General features: G+C 50.7%; 1 protein-coding gene and 1 long non-coding RNA gene across 3 annotated transcripts in view; one reads left to right on the forward strand and one right to left on the reverse strand.

Moving 5' to 3' along the window:
- BTBD7 (BTB domain containing 7) overlaps window positions 1-6,018 on the reverse strand; it is a 29,610-nt gene extending 23,592 nt beyond the window's left edge. For both annotated transcript variants that reach the window (XM_073638289.1, XM_073638288.1), the window contains exon 1: window positions 5,860-6,018. The gene's annotated coding sequence lies outside the window, so the exon portion shown is untranslated. The remainder of the gene's footprint in view (window positions 1-5,859) is intronic.
- Window positions 6,019-11,665: 5,647 nt separating this feature from the next.
- Window positions 11,666-19,260, forward strand: LOC141152834 (uncharacterized). Its single transcript, XR_012247163.1, has 2 exons — window positions 11,666-12,095; window positions 18,951-19,260. It is a non-coding gene; the product is annotated as an uncharacterized lncRNA (long non-coding RNA).
- The last annotated feature ends 1,300 nt before the right edge of the window (window positions 19,261-20,560 follow it).

The raw sequence follows: 20,560 nt of genomic DNA on the forward strand, positions 1-20,560 counted from the left end.
AAAATCCTGAACAAAAAACCATGATGTGTGAACAGAGAATTCTTTTTTCTCATAGACTTTGCTGGTACCGCAAAAGGCAGCTGAAAATTTGCATAAAAAACTGCACCCAAAAACGCTGAAAAAAAACATGATGTGTGAACATAACCGAAAGCAGAAAATTCTGCACCAGATACGCAACATGTGAACCTTCCTGTTATGAGCATAAAGGAATCTGCAGCAAAATCAACACTTCAAGTATGTCCCCACAATCAGGAGCCGCTGCGGGTTTGATGCTGCGTGTTATACGGCGTCAAAACAGCAGCGGCCAGTGGATGGATATGTAGAAATCCCATGTCCACTATGCGTCTCATGCACCTGCGGACAAGGACATGCGGCGCGTATTTACAGACCGCAGCATGTCAATTTTTCTTGTGTAGTCGCTAGAGAAATTAGATCAGTACAATGTATTGAACGCAGCGAATCCACATGGTTCAATGAACACATGCTTATTCACCTGCGTTCATATAACGCAGCATAAAGTATACTGCGTCCAAAGCGCTGCCCGGCGGGATCGTGTGCTCATACCCTTAAAACCAGCAGACTTGGCAGCAAACCTGCAAAAGATTATTACACCCCATGTGGATACAGCACAACCTGAGATTATTATACAGTCTCTTCCAGCACAGATCCCCAGAACCATGCAGAAGCATAAGGCTGTGCCCACGAAGCATTTTCCAAGCGTTTATGCTGCGGAATTTACGCAGCGGAAATGCTTAGGAAACGCTAGGTAATCCGTCCCCCATGGTCCCCAATGGCATTTATGCTGCACTCAAAAATCCGCAGCATGTCCATTAATTTTGCGGACAAGCAGCGTAATCGCCGCCATTGACTTGCATTGGACCGCGTGACATCTGCATCACTGCATCTGCACAAGGTGATATCACACGGTTCAATGTGCGGACGGTACCCAGGTCTGGAGGAGAGGAGACTGTCATCCAGACCTGAGTACCATAGAAACTGTAAAAAAAAGAATTTAAAATAAAAAAAAAAAAAGATTATTCTTACCTTACGATGTCCTCCCGGCGTTTTCTCCCCTCCGTCTGGTCTGCTGTATGGGTTGCGGTGTTGTGAAGGACCTGCCATGACATCATTGAGTCATGTGACCTGTCACATGGCTCAATGACGTCACTGCAGGTCCTTCACACCACCACGAGCAGTGCAAGAGACCGGACGCAGCAGAGAAAACACCAGGAGGACATCAGAAGGTAAGAATAATCTTTTTTTTTTTTTTTATCATTTTTTACCATTCTTATAATTTTTTTTTTTTTTTTTAACTAACTTGGTCACACTACTATAAATCCATGCCGGTTGCATGGATTTATATAGTGTGAACAAGTTGTCAAGCACTTAAGTGATGCTAAAATCGCTTGGAAAAGAACTTGATAACCCGCATGCGGAAATGCTTGACAAACGCTTGACAAATGCTTCCACCTGGCGGGAAAAACGTATGTAAAAACCGTATGCGTTTTTCCTGCCAGGGAGAAGCGGAAAAAATATGCAGCATTTCTGCATCGTGGGCACATAGCCTTAGGCAATGTGCACATGTTGAGTATTTGCAGCAGAATTTTCTTTCAGGTAAAACGACGCTGCATAAATGACAGAAATACAGGGAGGGGGCAGTATAATACAGCATACATACCCACGAGGGGAGAGGGGCCAGCATACGGTGTGTATACACACACAGGGAGGGGGAGGGGCCAGCATACGGTGTGTATATATACACACAGGGAGGGGGAGGGGCCAGCATACGGTGTGTATATATACACACAGGGAGGGGGAGGGGCCAGCATACGGTGTGTATATATACACACACGGAGGGGGAGGGGCCAGCATACGGTGTGTATATATACACACACGGAGGGGGAGGGGCCAGCATACGGTGTGTATATATACACACACGGAGGGGGAGGGGCCAGCATACGGTGTGTATATATACACACAGGGAGGGGGAGGGGCCAGCATACGGTGTGTATATACACACACGGAGGGGGAGGGGCCAGCATACGGTGTGTATATACACACACGGAGGGGGAGGGGCCAGCATACGGTGTGTATACACACACAGGGAGGGGGAGGGGCCAGCATACGGTGTGTATACACACACAGGGAGGGGGAGGGGCCAGCATACGGTGTGTATATATACACACAGGGAGGGGGAGGGGCCAGCATACGGTGTGTATATATACACACAGGGAGGGGGAGGGGCCAGCATACGGTGTGTATATATACACACACGGAGGGGGAGGGGCCAGCATACGGTGTGTATATATACACACACGGAGGGGGAGGGGCCAGCATACGGTGTGTATATATACACACACGGAGGGGGAGGGGCCAGCATACGGTGTGTATATATACACACAGGGAGGGGGAGGGGCCAGCATACGGTGTGTATATACACACACGGAGGGGGAGGGGCCAGCATACGGTGTGTATATACACACACGGAGGGGGAGGGGCCAGCATACGGTGTGTATACACACACAAGGAGGGGGAGGGGCCAGCATACGGTGTGTATACACACACAGGGAGGGGGAGGGGCCAGCATACGGTGTGTATATATACACACAGGGAGGGGGAGGGGCCAGCATACGGTGTGTATATATACACACAGGGAGGGGGAGGGGCCAGCATACGGTGTGTATATATACACACACGGAGGGGGAGGGGCCAGCATACGGTGTGTATATATACACACACGGAGGGGGAGGGGCCAGCATACGGTGTGTATATATACACACACGGAGGGGGAGGGGCCAGCATACGGTGTGTATATATACACACACGGAGGGGGAGGGGCCAGCATACGGTGTGTATATATACACACACGGAGGGGGAGGGGCCAGCATACGGTGTGTATATATACACACACGGAGGGGGAGGGGCCAGCATACGGTGTGTATATACACACACGGAGGGGGAGGGGCCAGCATACGGTGTGTATATACACACACGGAGGGGGAGGGGCCAGCATACGGTGTGTATATACACACACGGAGGGGAGGGGCCAGCATACGGTGTGTATATACACACACGGAGGGGAGGGGCCAGCATACGGTGTGTATATACACACACGGAGGGGGAGGGGCCAGCATACGGTGTGTATATATACACACAGGGAGGGGGAGGGGCCAGCATACGGTGTGTATATATACACACAGGGAGGGGGAGGGGCCAGCATACGGTGTGTATATATACACACAGGGAGGGGGAGGGGCCAGCATACGGTGTGTATATATACACACAGGGAGGGGGAGGGGCCAGCATACGGTGTGTATATATACACACAGGGAGGGGGAGGGGCCAGCATACGGTGTGTATATATACACACACGGAGGGGGAGGGGCCAGCATACGGTGTGTATATATACACACACGGAGGGGGAGGGGCCAGCATACGGTGTGTATATACACACACGGAGGGGGAGGGGCCAGCATACGGTGTGTATATACACACACGGAGGGGGAGGGGCCAGCATACGGTGTGTATATACACACACGGAGGGGAGGGGCCAGCATACGGTGTGTATATACACACACGGAGGGGGAGGGGCCAGCATACGGTGTGTATATACACACACGGAGGGGGAGGGGCCAGCATACGGTGTGTATATACACACACGGAGGGGGAGGGGCCAGCATACGGTGTGTATATACACACACGGAGGGGGAGGGGCCAGCATACGGTGTGTATATACACACACGGAGGGGGAGGGGCCAGCATACGGTGTGTATATACACACACGGAGGGGGAGGGGCCAGCATACGGTGTGTATATACACACACGGAGGGGGAGGGGCCAGCATACGGTGTGTATATACACACACGGAGGGGGAGGGGCCAGCATACGGTGTGTATATACACACACGGAGGGGGAGGGGCCAGCATACGGTGTGTATATACACACACGGAGGGGGAGGGGCCAGCATACGGTGTGTATATACACACACGGAGGGGGAGGGGCCAGCATACGGTGTGTATATACACACACGGAGGGGGAGGGGCCAGCATACGGTGTGTATATACACACACGGAGGGGGAGGGGCCAGCATACGGTGTGTATATACACACACGGAGGGGGAGGGGCCAGCATACGGTGTGTATATACACACACGGAGGGGGAGGGGCCAGCATACGGTGTGTATATACACACACGGAGGGGGAGGGGCCAGCATACGGTGTGTATATACACACACGGAGGGGGAGGGGCCAGCATACGGTGTGTATATACACACACGGAGGGGAGGGGCCAGCATACGGTGTGTATATACACACACGGAGGGGGAGGGGCCAGCATACGGTGTGTATATACACACACGGAGGGGGAGGGGCCAGCATACGGTGTGTATATACACACACGGAGGGGGAGGGGCCAGCATACGGTGTGTATATACACACACGGAGGGGGAGGGGCCAGCATACGGTGTGTATATACACACACGGAGGGGGAGGGGCCAGCATACGGTGTGTATATACACACACGGAGGGGGAGGGGCCAGCATACGGTGTGTATATACACACACGGAGGGGGAGGGGCCAGCATACGGTGTGTATATACACACACGGAGGGGGAGGGGCCAGCATACGGTGTGTATATACACACACGGAGGGGAGGGGCCAGCATACGGTGTGTATATACACACACGGAGGGGAGGGGCCAGCATACGGTGTGTATATACACACACGGAGGGGAGGGGCCAGCATACGGTGTGTATATACACACACGGAGGGGAGGGGCCAGCATACGGTGTGTATATACACACACGGAGGGGAGGGGCCAGCATACGGTGTGTATATACACACACGGAGGGGAGGGGCCAGCATACGGTGTGTATATACACACACGGAGGGGAGGGGCCAGCATACGGTGTGTATATACACACACGGAGGGGAGGGGCCAGCATACGGTGTGTATATACACACACGGAGGGGAGGGGCCAGCATACGGTGTGTATATACACACACGGGGGAGGGGCCAGTATACGGTGTGTATATACACACGGGGGAGGGGCCAGTATACGGTGTGTATATACACACGGGGGAGGGGCCAGTATACGGTGTGTATATACACACGGGGGAGGGGTCAGTATACGGTGTGTATATACACACGGGGGAGGGGCCAGTATACGGTGTATATATACACACATGTGGGAGGGGCCAGTATACGGTGTATATACACACACATGGGGGAGGGGCCAGTATACGGTGTATATACACACACATGGGGGAGGGGCCAGTATACGGTGTATATACACACACATGGGGGAGGGGCCAGTATACGGTGTATATACACACACATGGGGGAGGGGCCAGTATACGGTGTATATATACACATGGGGGAGGGGCCAGTATACGGTGTATATATACACATGGGGGAGGGGGCAGTATACGGTGTATATATACATGGGGGAGGGGGCAGTATACGGTGTATATATACATGGGGGAGGGGGCAGTATACGGTGTATATATACATGGGGGAGGGGGCAGTATACGGTGTATATATACATGGGGGAGGGGGCAGTATACGGTGTATATATACATGGGGAGGGGGCAGTATACGGTGTATATATACATGGGGGAGGGGGCAGTATACGGTGTATATATACATGGGGGAGGGGGCAGTATACGGTATGTTCACGGAGGGGCAGTATATGGTGTACACATGGGGGGAGGGGGAAGTATATAGATTACACACAGCAGTGCTCGGTGTCTCTTTGCCTCAGGACCGCAGTCAGTGACAGATCCCTCACACAGGCCTCCTCCTTCCTTCCCCCGCTCCTGCAGCCCCGGTCCCCGCTTGCTCCCCGCGGCAGACACTCACCTCCTGGCGGCTCAGCAGCTCCCGGCTCCTCTCGTTCTTTTCCTCAGCTCCGCCAGAGCCATTATCCCGGTGATAGCGGCCCGGAACTCCCCCTCCGCCTCAGATCCCCGCCGCCGCCATCTTGTCTCTTCCCCCTCCCTCTACTACGTCACCAGCCAAGGAAACACGTGACCCCGACGTGACGTCACCAGTGCGTCTCCGGCAGAGCTATGGAGCGCCGAGTATCACTGCTGTATCTAATCCTATCCTGTGTGATACTATCTGCTGAGCTGTGTATCTAATCCTATCCTGTGTGATACTGTCTGCTGAGCCGTGTATCTAATCCTATCCTGTGTGATACTGGCTGCTGAGCCGTGTATCTAATCCTATCCTGTGTGATACTGTCTGCTGAGCCGTGTATCTAATCCTATCCTGTGTGATACTGTCTGCTGAGCTGTGTATCTAATCCTATCCTGTGTGATACTGTCTGCTGAGCCGTGTATCTAATCCTATCCTGTGTGATACTGTCTGCTGAGCCATGTATCTAATCCTATCCTGTGTGATACTGTCTGCTGAGCTGTGTATCTAATCCTATCCTGTGTGATACTGTCTGCTGAGCCGTGTATCTAATCCTATCCTGTGTGATACTGTCTGCTGAGCCGTGTATCTAATCCTATCCTGTGTGATACTGTCTGCTGAGCCGTGTATCTAATCCTATCCTGTGTGATACTGTCTGCTGAGCTGTGTATCTAATCCTATCCTGTGTGATACTGTCTGCTGAGCCGTGTATCTAATCCTATCCTGTGTGATACTGTCTGCTGAGCCGTGTATCTAATCCTATCCTGTGTGATACTGTCTGCTAAGCTGTGTATCTAATCCTATCCTGTGTGATACTGTCTGCTGAGCCGTGTATCTAATCCTATCCTGTGTGATACTGTCTGCTAAGCTGTGTATCTAATCCTATTCTGTATGATACTGTCTGCTGAGCCGTGTATTTAATCCTATCCTGTGTGATACTGTCTGCTGAGCCGTGTATCTAATCCTCTCCTGTGTGATACTGTCTGCTGAGCCGTGTATCTAATCCTGTCCTGTGTGATACTATCTGCTGAGCCGTGTATCTAATCCTATCCTGTGTGATACTGTCTGCTGAGCCGTGTATCTAATCCTATCCTGTGTGATACTATCTGCTGAGCCGTGTATCTAATCCTCTCCTGTGTGATACTGTCTGCTGAGCCGTGTATCTAATCCTATCCTGTGTGATACTGTCTGCTGAGCCGTGTATCTAATCCTATCCTGTGTGATACTGTCTGCTGAGCCGTGTATCTAATCCTGTCCTGTGTGATACTATCTGCTGAGCCGTGTATCTAATCCTATCCTGTGTGATACTGTCTGCTGAGCCGTGTATCTAATCCTGTCCTGTGTGATACTGTCTGCTGAGCCGTGTATCTAATCCTCTCCTGTGTGATACTGTCTGCTGAGCCGTGTATCTAATCCTATCCTGTGTGATACTATCTGCTGAGCCGTGTATCTAATCCTATCCTGTGTGATACTGTCTGCTGAGCCGTGTATCTAATCCTATCCTGTGTGATACTGTCTGCTGAGCCGTGTATCTACTCCTATCCTGTGTGATACTGTCTGCTCAGCTGTGTATCTAATCCTATCCTGTGTGATACTGTCTGCTGAGCCGTGTATCTAATCCTATCCTGTGTGATACTGTCTGCTGAGCCGTGTATCTAATCTTATCCTGTGTGATACTGTCTGCTGAGCTGTGTATCTAATCCTCTCCTGTGTGATACTGTCTGCTGAGCCGTGTATCTAATCCTATCCTGTGTGATACTGTCTGCTGAGCCGTGTATCTAATCCTATCCTGTGTGATACTGTCTGCTCAGCTGTGTATCTAATCATATCCTGTGTGATACTGTCTGCTGAGCCGTGTATCTAATCCTATCCTGTGTGATACTGTCTGCTGAGCCGTGTATCTAATCCTATCCTGTGTGATACTGTCTGCTGAGCCGTGTATCTAATCCTATCCTGTGTGATACTGTCTGCTGAGCCATGTATCTAATCCTATCCTGTGTGATACTGTCTGCTGAGCCGTGTATCTAATCCTATCCTGTGTGATACTGTCTGCTGAGCCGTGTATCTAATCCTATCCTGTGTGATACTGTCTGCTGAGCCGTGTATCTAATCCTATCCTGTGTGATACTGTCTGCTGAGCCGTGTATCTAATCCTATCCTGTGTGATACTGTCTGCTGAGCCGTGTATCTAATCCTATCCTGTGTGATACTGTCTGCTGAGCCGTGTATCTAATCCTATCCTGTGTGATACTGTCTGCTGAGCCGTGTATCTAATCCTATCCTGTGTGATACTGTCTGCTGAGCCGTGTATCTAATCATATCCTGTGTGATACTGTCTGCTGAGACGTGTATCTAATCCTATCCTGTGTGATACTGTCTGCTGAGCCGTGTATCTAATCCTATCCTGTGTGATACTATCTGCTGAGCCGTGTATCTAATCCTATCCTGTGTGATACTATCTGCTGAGCCGTGTATCTAATCCTATCCTGTGTGATACTGTCTGCTGAGCCATGTATCTAATCATATCCTGTGTGATACTGTCTGCTGAGCCGTGTATCTAATCCTATCCTCTGTGATACTGTCTGCTGAGCCGTGTATCTAATCCTATCCTCTGTGATACTGTCTGCTGAGCCATGTATCTAATCCTCTCCTGTGTGATACTGTCTGCTGAGCTGTGTATCTAATCCTCTCCTGTGTGATACTGTCTGCTGAGCCGTGTATCTAATCCTATCCTGTGTGATACTGTCTGCTGAGCCGTGTATCTAATCCTATCCTCTGTGATACTGTCTGCTGAGCCGTGTATCTAATCCTTTCCTGTGTGATACTATCTGCTGAGCCGTGTATCTAATCCTATCATGTGTGATACTGTCTGCTGAGCCGTGTATCTCATCCTATCCTGTGTGATACTGTCTGCTGAGCCGTGTATCTAATCCTATCATGTGTGATACTGTCTGCTGAGCCGTGTATCTAATCCTATCCTGTGTGATACTGTCTGCTGAGCCGTGTATCTAATCCTATCCTCTGTGATACTGTCTGCTAAGTCGTGTACCTAATCCTATCCTCTGTGATACTGTCTGCTGAGATGTGTATCTAATCCTTAGTTACTGTGGTGTAGTTTTTGTCCACCAGGTGTCGCTCTCTTAATATTCCTCTGTGAGTTCACTTTGCGAATGGTTCACTTGTGAGACTATCACTCCCATCAGGGGCGGACATATCATTGGTTCAACCTGTGGTGTGGCACAGGGGCCCAATAGGTCAGGGGGCCCATTTCTACCTCCAAAGCAGGTGCTATTTTGCATTTTAGGAGCTCTTGGGCTGCAGAGGGCCCATATATTGTTCTCGCACAGGAGCCCTTTTCTGTCTTCGTATGCCAGTGACTCCCATCATATCCTAATGAGTGATGGGAGTAGTGATCGGACACCAGGCGATGGATAGATCTGCCTGGGCTCTTAACAGTCTATGATATACCGCGCTATGTCTGTTGCTCTCTGTTTTCAGCCATTTCAGGAGTAAAGCGGTGTTCCCCCTCCGGATGAATGAATCCCCCCATGATCATTGCTTGATTTCTCATATCTGCAGGGATGAGACATTTATGTCATATGTCACCGGATCATTTGCTGCCGGCTATAGGGTACGTGGCCCTTTAAGAGGTTGTGTGGGACTGCATGTAGCAGAGTCGGAGCAGCGCATCGCTCAGTCTGTTCTCATGCACAATGTGGTTACATGAAGGGGCCAGAAATGTGCAGAATGTTCCCCATCTCGGCTCCATCTGGTAACGCGTCCGAGGTCATGGAAAACGATCGCTGCCAAACAGCTGCTTCCATTTCTTGTAAATAATCGTATTTAGAGGGTGTGTCAGCCGCACACGCCGGAGCGGTGTCAGTGCACAGATCGTATCTACGAGATCTGTCACACTAATGGGGGTCCTATTAGCTGCCCCCTCTAGCCTGGCGTAGACTGGGCGGCTTCCTATTGGGGTGTTACATGCCCAGTCCAGTATAAAGTATCCACAGTGTAGGTGCTAAATATCTGATCGCTGGGGGTCCGACTTCTGGGGCCCCCACCCATCCCAAGAACGGGGATCCGACTTCTGGGGCCCCCACCCATCCCAAGAACGGGGGTCCGACTTCTGGGGCCCCCACCCATCCCAAGAACGGGGATCCGACTTCTGGGGCCCCCACCCATCCCAAGAACGGGGATCCGACTTCTGGGGCCCCCACCCATCCCAAGAACGGGGGTCCGACTTCTGGGGCCCCCACCCATCCCAAGAACGGGGATCCGACTTCTGGGGCCCCCACCCATCCCAAGAACGGGGGTCCGACTTCTGGGGCCCCCACCCATCCCAAGAACGGGGATCCGACTTCTGGGGCCCCCACCCATCCCAAGAACGGGGGTCCGACTTCTGGGGCCCCCACCAATCCCATGAACGGGGGTCCGACTTCTGGGGCCCCCACCAATCCCATGAACGGGGGTCCGACTTCTGGGGCCCCCACCAATCCCATGAACGGGGGTCCGACTTCTGGGGTCCCCACCAATCCCATGAACGGGGGTCCGACTTCTGGGGTCCCCACCAATCCCATGAACGGGGGTCCGACTTCTGGAGCCCCCACCAATCCCATGAACGGGGGTCCGACTTCTGGGGCCCCCACCAATCCCATGAACGGTGGTCCGACTTCTGGGGTCCCCACCAATCCCATGAACGGGGGTCCGACTTCTGGGGTCCCCACCAATCCCATGAACGGGGGTCCGACTTCTGGGGTCCCCACCAATCCCATGAACGGGGGTCCGACTTCTGGAGCCCCCACCAATCCCATGAACGGGGGTCCGACTTCTGGGGCCCCCACCAATCCCATGAACGGGGGTCCGACTTCTGGGGCCCCCACCAATCCCATGAACGGGGGTCCGACTTCTGGGGCCCCCACCAATCCCATGAACGGTGGTCCGACTTCTGGGGTCCCCACCAATCCCATGAACGGGGGTCCGACTTCTGGGGTCCCCACCAATCCCATGAACGGGGGTCCGACTTCTGGGGCCCCCACCAATCCCATGAACGGTGGTCCGACTTCTGGGGCCCCCACCAATCCCATGAACGGGGGTCCGACTTCTGGGGCCCCCACCAATCCCATGAACGGGGGTCCGACTTCTGGGGTCCCCACCAATCCCATGAACGGGGGTCCGACTTCTGGGGTCCCCACCAATCCCATGAACGGGGGTCCGACTTCTGGGGTCCCCACCAATCCCATGAACGGGGGTCCGACTTCTGGAGCCCCCACCAATCCCATGAACGGGGGTCCGACTTCTGGGGCCCCCACCAATCCCATGAACGGTGGTCCGACTTCTGGGGTCCCCACCAATCCCATGAACGGGGGTCCGACTTCTGGGGTCCCCACCAATCCCATGAACGGGGGTCCGACTTCTGGAGCCCCCACCAATCCCATGAACGGGGGTCCGACTTCTGGAGCCCCCACCAATCCCATGAACGGTGGTCCGACTTCTGGGGTCCCCACCAATCCCATGAACGGGGGTCCGACTTCTGGGGTCCCCACCAATCCCAAGAATGGGGGTCTAACTTCTGGGACCCCACTAATCCCAAGAACGGGGGTCCGATTTCTGGGAACCCCAGAATTTGTTTAATAATTTACAAAATCGTCTTTTCAGACGCCGCCGAGCATCTCCGGATAATTTACTGTACGTCGTCGTCTTGATAATCTCTCGCTTTTCTCGGTAACTGCACGATTTGTATTTGTTGGTAGAAGAATGTGCAGCTCCGTGAGACGGCTTCAGAAGTTACACAGAAATTTACATAGGACTGCACCAGCCGTTTATTAATATCCATGTTCGGGGCAGTTGGAGCCCCGGGGTACAGAGGCCATTATCTCCTCTGCAGCCTCCCACAGTGACACAATGAATTAGATTATTATTAGTGTCAATCACCGGATGATCAAACGTGTCCAGTCAGTGGGGTCTGGCGAGGAGGGGTCTCGGCTTCTCCTCCCTGCTCATCCATTCCCACATCTCCAGTCACATCACTCAGGACCTGACACCAGTGACAGAGTGACAGCGCCATGTCTGCCGGGGTCTACAGGGCCATTGTGAGGGGTCCATGGTGGACGTCCATCTCTCCGAAAACTCCTGGCAGGTACCACACCAAGCCCCCCAAGAAGGAGGTTGGACTGTTTGTGAGTATCTCTCCATATTCTTTTATAGTTGTAGCAGAGCTTGGTTTGCAGTTTACTGTTTGACACCAGGGATAAGTTTCTGCAGGTTTGCTTGCAGTCCTATGTAAAAGCACAGGTGACACATTGTGATATGAGACTGACCAACTCGACTCTGCTGCATAAAACTGGTGATTATTACACACGTGATATACACCGGCTCTGCTACATATAGTTATATACCCGCACACGTGTGATATACTCCGGCTCTGCTACATATAGTTATATACCCGCACACGTGTGATATACTCCGGCTCTGCTACATATAGTTATATACCCGCACACGTGTGATATACTCCGGCTCTGCTGCATATAGTTATATACCCGCACACGTGTGATATACTCCGGCTCTGCTCCATATAGTTATATACCCGCACACGTGTGATATACTCCGGCTCTGCTGCATATAGTTATATACCTGCACACGTGTGATATACTCCGGCTCTGCTGCATATAGTTATATACCCGCACACGTGTGATATACTCCGGCTCTGCTGCATATAGTTATATACCCGCACACGTGTGATATACTCCGGCTCTGCTCCATATAGTTATATACCCGCACACGTGTGATATACTCCGGCTCTGCTGCATATAGTTATATACCTGCACACGTGTGATATACACCGGCTCTGCTGCATATAGTTATATACCTGCACACGTGTGATATACTCCGGCTCTGCTGCATATAGTTATATACCTGCACACGTGTGATATACTCCGGCTCTGCTGCATATAGTTATATACCCGCACACGTGTGATATACTCCGGCTCTGCTCCATATAGTTATATACCCGCACACGTGTGATATACACCGGCTCTGCTGCATATAGTTATATACCCGCACACGTGTGATATACTCCGGCTCTGCTGCATATAGTTATATACCCGTACACGTGTGATATACTCCGGCTCTGCTGCATATAGTTATATACCCGCACACGTGTGATATACTCCGGCTCTGCTGCATATAGTTGTATACCCGCACACGTGTGATATACTCCGGCTCTGCTACATATAGTTATATACCCGCACACGTGTGATATACACCGGCTCTGCTCCATATAGTTATATACCAGTACACGTGTGATATACTCCGGCTCTGCTGCATATAGTTATATACCCGCACACGTGTGATATACACCGGCTCTGCTCCATATAGTTATATACCCGCACACGTGTGATATACTCCGGCTCTGCTGCATATAGTTATATACCCGCACACGTGTGATATACTCCGGCTCAGCTGCATATAGTTATATACCTGCACATGTGTGATATACACCGGCTCTGCTCCATATAGTTATATACCCGCACACGTGTGATATACTCCGGCTCTGCTACATATAGTTATATACCTGCACATGTGTGATATACACCGGCTCTGCTCCATATAGTTATATACCCGCACACGTGTGATATACTCCGGCTCTGCTGCATATAGTTATATACCCGCACACGTGTGATATACTCCGGCTCTGCTACATATAGTTATATACCTGCACACGTGTGATATACACCGGCTCTGCTCCATATAGTTATATACCCGCACACGTGTGATATACTCCGGCTCTGCTGCATATAGTTATATACCTGCACACGTGTGATATACTCCGGCTCTGCTGCATATAGTTATATACCCGCACACGTGTGATATACTCCGGCTCTGCTGCATATAGTTATATACCTGCACACGTGTGATATACACCGGCTCTGCTCCATATAGTTATATACCCGCACACGTGTGATATACTCCGGCTCTGCTGCATATAGTTATATACCTGCACACGTGTGATATACTCCGACTCTGCTGCATATAGTTATATACCCGCACACGTGTGATATACACCGGCTCTGCTGCATATAGTTATATACCCGCACACGTGTGATATACTCCGGCTCTGCTGCATATAGTTATATACCCGCACACGTGTGATATACTCCGGCTCTGCTGCATATAGTTATATACCCGCACACGTGTGATATACTTTGGCTCTGCTCCATATAGTTATATACCCGCACACGTGTGATATACTCCGGCTCTGCTGCATATAGTTATATACCCGCACACGTGTGATATACTCCGGCTCTGCTGCATATAGTTATACACCCGCACACGTGTGATATACTCCGGCTCTGCTGCATATAGTTATATACCTGCACACGTGTGATATACTCCGGCTCTGCTACATATAGTTATATACCCGCACACGTGTGATATACTCCGGCTCTGCTGCATATAGTTATATACCTGCACACGTGTGATATACTCCGGCTATGCTGCATATAGTTATATACCCGCACACGTGTGATATACACCGGCTCTGCTGCATATAGTTATATACCTGCACACGTGTGATATACTCCGGCTCTGCTGCATATAGTTATATACCCGCACACGTGTGATATACTCCGGCTCTGCTGCATATAGTTATATACCCGCACACGTGTGATATACTTTGGCTCTGCTCCATATAGTTATATACCCGCACACGTGTGATATACTCCGGCTCTGCTGCATATAGTTATATACCCGCACACGTGTGATATACTCCGGCTCTGCTGCATATAGTTATATACCCGCACACGTGTGATATACTCCGGCTCTGCTGCATATAGTTATATACCTGCACACGTGTGATATACTCCGGCTCTGCTGCATATAGTTATATACCCGCACACGTGTGATATACACCGGCTCTGCTGCATATAGTTATATACCTGCACACGTGTGATATACTCCGGCTCTGCTGCATATAGTTATATACCCGCACACGTGTGATATACACCGGCTCTGCTGCATATAGTTATATACCTGCACACGTGTGATATACTCCGGCTCTGCTGCATATAGTTATATACCCGCACACGTGTGATATACTCCGGCTCTGCTGCATATAGTTATATACCCGCACACGTGTGATATACTTTGGCTCTGCTCCATATAGTTATATACCCGCACACGTGTGATATACTCCGGCTCTGCTCCATATAGTTATATACCCGCACACGTGTGATATACACCGGCTCTGCTGCATATAGTTATATACCCGCACACGTGTGATATACACCGGCTCTGCTGCATATAGTTATATACCTGCACACGTGTGATATACTCCGGCTCTGCTCCATATAGTTATACACCCGCACACGTGTGATATACTCCGGCTCTGCTGCATATAGTTATATACCTGCACACGTGTGATATACACCGGCTCTGCTGCATATAGTTATATACCCGCACACGTGTGATATACTCCGGCTCTGCTCCATATAGTTATATACCTGCACACGTGTGATATACTCCGGCTCTGCTGCATATAGTTATATACCCGCACACGTGTGATATACTCCGGCTCTGCTGCATATAGTTATATACCTGCACATGTGTGATATACTCCGGCTCTGCTACATATAGTTATATACCCGTACACGTGTGATATACTCCGGCTCTGCTGCATATAGTTATATACCCGCACACGTGTGATATACTCCGGCTCTGCTGCATATAGTTATATACCTGCACATGTGTGATATACTCCGGCTCTGCTACATATAGTTATATACCCGTACACGTGTGATATACTCCGGCTCTGCTGCATATAGTTATATACCCGCACACGTGTGATATACACCGGCTCTGCTGCATATAGTTATATACCCGCACACGTGTGATATACTCCGGCTCTGCTGCATATAGTTATATACCCGCACACGTGTGATATACTCCGGCTCTGCTACATATAGTTATATACCCGCACACGTGTGATATACTCCGGCTCTGCTGCATATAGTTATATACCCGCACACGTGTGATATACTCCGGCTCTGCTACATATAGTTATATACCCGTACACGTGTGATATACTCCGGCTCTGCTGCATATAGTTATATACCTGCACACGTGTGATATACTCCGGCTCTGCTGCATATAGTTATATACCCGCACACGTGTGATATACTCCGGCTCTGCTGCATATAGTTATATACCCGTACACGTGTGATATACTCCGGCTCTGCTCCATATAGTGATATACTCCGGCTCTGCTACATCTAGTTGTATACCCGCACACGTGTGATATATAGTCCCTGTAGGGCGAGCAGCCACCGAAAATCTACAATAAGTCCCTTCTATATAGGTATATTCCAGCACATGCACCTATTGCGTGATGCTGTTTGTGGAGCCACAAATCGGGTGAACCCCAGCGCCAGCCATAGGATAAATGTGCCATCCAACAATTCTATCAACAAACCCAATTAAAATGACTTCACCATCACAAATAGTGCTGCTCACCCCCGGGAGACACCCTGGAACGCGCGTTTCGCGTTAGCTTTGTCATCGAGGAGGTGCTCAAATCATCATCTTGTCGCAGGATACAAGTGATATTTCTAGAGATTCCCCCGGACATTTTCTGTTTGTCTTCAGCTGTCACTGATCGATGGTTTAAAAAACTGCGGATCATCTCCAGAAATCTCTCCAAAGTATCAACCACTAGGTGTCGCCCTTCTGTGTAATTTACTGTAATCCGCCTGCAGCCGAGACACCAAGACCGATTACAGGAGGCGGGGCTTTTCCTTTGTATAAGGAGTAGGGGGCGGGGCTTTTCCTCTGTATAAGGAGTAGGGGCGGGGCTTTTCCTCTGTATAAGGAGTAGGGGGCAGGGCTTTTCCTCTGTATAAGGAGTAGGGGGCGGGGCTTTTCCTCTGTATAAGGAGTAGGGGCGGGACTTTTTATCTGTATAAGGAGTAGGGGGCGGGGCTTTTCCCTCTGTATAAGGAGTAGGGGGCGGGGCTTTTTCTCTGTATAAAGAGTAGGGGGTGGGGCTTTTCCTCTGTATAAGGAGTAGGGGGCGGGGCTTTTTCTCTGTATAAAGAGTAGGGGGCGGGGCTTTTTCCTCTGTATAAGGAGTAGGGGGCGGGGCTTCCTCTGTATAAGGAGTAGGGGGTGGGGCTTCCTCTGTATAAGGAGTAGGGGCGGGACTTCCTCTGTATAAGGAGTAGGGGGCGGGACTTCCTCTGTATAAGGAGTAGGGGGCGGGGCTTCCTCTGTATAAGGAGTAGGGGCGGGACTTCCTCTGTATAAGGAGTAGGGGCGGGGCTTCCTCTGTATAAGGAGTAGGGGGTGGGGCTTCCTCTGTATAAGGAGTAGGGGCGGGACTTCCTCTGTATAAGGAGTAGGGGCGGGACTTCCTCTGTATAAGGAGTAGGGGGTGGGGCTTCCTCTGTATAAGGAGTAGGGGCGGGACTTCCTCTGTATAAGGAGTAGGGGCGGGACTTCCTCTGTATAAGGAGTAGGGGCAGGACTTCCTCTGTATAAGGAGTAGGGGGTGGGGCTTCCTCTGTATAAGGAGTAGGGGCGGGGCTTCCTCTGTATAAGGAGTAGGGGCGGGACTTCCTCTGTATAAGGAGTAGGGGCGGGACTTCCTCTGTATAAGGAGTAGGGGCGGGACTTCCTCTGTATAAGGAGTAGGGGCGGGACTTCCTCTGTATAAGGAGTAGGGGGTGGGGCTTCCTCTGTATAAGGAGTAGGGGCGGGACTTCCTCTGTATAAGGAGTAGGGGCGGGACTTCCTCTGTATAAGGAGTAGGGGCGGGACTTCCTCTGTATAAGTAGGGGCGGGACTTCCTCTGTATAAGGAGTAGGGGGTGGGGCTTCCTCTGTATAAGGAGTAGGGGGTGGGGCTTCCTCTGTATAAGGAGTAGGGGCGGGACTTCCTCTGTATAAGGAGTAGGGGCGGGACTTCCTCTGTATAAGGAGTAGGGGCGGGACTTCCTCTGTATAAGGAGTAGGGGCGGGACTTCCTCTGTATAAGGAGTAGGGGCGGGACTTCCTCTGTATAAGGAGTAGGAGCGGGACTTCCTCTGTATAAGGAGTAGGGGGTGGGGCTTCCTCTGTATAAGGAGTAGGGGGTGGGGCTTCCTCTGTATAAGGAGTAGGGGTGGGGCTTCCTCTGTATAAGGAGTAGGGGTGGGGCTTCCTCTGTATAAGGAGTAGGGGCGGGGCTTCCTCTGTATAAGGAGTAGGGGCGGGACTTCCTCTGTATAAGGAGTAGGGGTGGGGCTTCCTCTGTATAAGGAGTAGGGGGCGGGACTTCCTCTGTATAAGGAGTAGGGGGCGGGACTTCCTCTGTATAAGAAGTAGGGCCGGGGCTTTTTCTTTAGTGTACAGTAAGTGGGGTCCGGGCTTTGTCCTGCTGCAGGACTTTATGGCCAGGAAATGGGCAGGTGTTGGTCTTCCTGCTCTTGCTCTCCTGTCTGTCGCACTGCATGCAGACATAGCAGGGAGGCCATTGGACAGTGGCAGGAGCAATGCATGCTGGAAGGTGAGTTAAAGTAAGTTTCAGCACCTATCGTGCTGGTAGAATGCTGATAAACCGCAATCTGTCCATGGATGCTGCCTTCATGTCTACGAGGCTGATGGAGATGCGCTGTATTCCACGTCCTCTGACCGTCCATAGACTCGTGAAAGGGTCTTAATTTTTTTTCTTAGAGTTTATGTATTAACCCTTTAGTGATGGGAAACATTCTGCTTGCTGTCAGTGAATAGAGAAAAAAAAACAAAGCTAAACTAGTGAGTTTACTATGGCTGTTTACAATGTGTGAGCGACACCTGGACCGCGGACCAGCGATTGCTCCGGCTGGACCGCGGACCAGCGATTGCTCCGGCTGGACCGCGGACCAGCGATTGCTTCGGCTGGACCGCGGACCAGCGATTGCTCCGGCTGGACCGCGGACCAGCGATTGCTGCGGCTGGACCGCGGACCAGCGATTGCTCCGGCTCATTACTGCATATGACAAACATCTGCTCTTCTTCTTGCAGGAAACCATTGTGGGGTTTTCAGTTTTGTCCCTCGGCCTCTTGTCCCCGGCAGCCTGGATCCTGTGCCACCTCCCGGAGCAGCCGAAACACTAGAGGGAGGAACGGCTGCGTTCACCAGTGACATCACGATGACATCATCATACAAGACGAGTGCAGAGACGGAAGGTGGAGGATCCAGTAGATCACAGTGGATCTAATGTGGAGGATCCAGCAGATCACCACAGGAAGAGATCTAATGTCAGAGAACTGTATACGCCATATTCACTATAGTGTATGTACCGCAGCCCCAATTATATGTGTCTCATCCACACACACGTGTCCTCTCTGTCTCCTCATTATTACTACGGAATCGTTTTCTAAGGCGGTATCACAAGTGATAGGATTAGATACACAGCTCAGCAGACAGTATCACACAGGATAGGATTAGATACACAGCTCAGCAGACAGTATCACACAGGATAGGATTAGATACACAGCTCAGCAGACAGTATCACACAGGATAGGATTAGATACAGCTCAGCAGACCGTATCACACAGGATAGGATTAGATACACGGCTCAGCAGACAGTATCACACAGGATAGGATTAGATACACGGCTCAGCAGACAGTATCACACAGGAGAGGATTAGATACACGGCTAAGCAGACAGTATCACACAGGATAGGATTAGATACACGGCTCAGCAGACAGTATCACACATGATAGGATTAGATACATGGCTCAGCAGATAGTATCACACAGGATAGGATTAGATACACGGCTAAGCAGACAGTATCACACGTGGTAGGATTAGATACACGGCTAAGCAGACAGTATCACACGTGGTAGGATTAGATACACAGCTCAGCAGATAGTATCACACAGGATAGGATTAGATACACGGCTCAGCAGACAGTATCACACAGGATAGGATTAGATACACGGCTCAGCAGACAGTATCACACAGGGTAGGATTAGATACACGGCTCAGCAGACAGTATCACACATGATAGGATTAGATACATGGCTCAGCAGTCAGTATCACACAGGATAGGATTAGATACACGGCTCAGCAGACAGTATCACACAGGGTAGGATTAGATACACGGCTCAGCAGACAGTATCACACATGATAGGATGAGATACATGGCTCAGCAGATAGTATCACACAGGATAGGATTAGATACATTGCTCAGCAGACAGTATCACAGGATAGGATTAGATACACGGCTCAGCAGACAGTATCACAGGATAGGATTAGATACACTGCTCAGCAGACAGTATCACAGGATAGGATTAGATACACGGCTCAGCAGACAGTATCACAGGATAGGATTAGATACACGGCTCAGCAGTCAGTATCACACAGGATAGGATTAGATACACGGCTCAGCAGACAGTATCACACAGGATAGGATTAGATACACGGCTCAGCAGACAGTATCACACAGGGTAGGATTAGATACACGGCTCAGCAGACAGTATCATACATGATAGGATGAGATACATGGTTCAGCAGACAGTATCACACAGGATAGGATTAGATACACGGCTCAGCAGACAGTATCACAGGATAGGATTAGATACACGGCTCAGAAGACAGCATCACACAGGATAGGATTAGATACAC

The sequence above is a fragment of the Phyllobates terribilis genome, unplaced genomic scaffold (genome assembly GCF_046119375.1).
Source record: "Phyllobates terribilis strain yellow unplaced genomic scaffold, ASM4611937v1 Scaffold_7__3_contigs__length_470593459, whole genome shotgun sequence".
NCBI lineage: Eukaryota > Metazoa > Chordata > Amphibia > Anura > Dendrobatidae > Phyllobates > Phyllobates terribilis.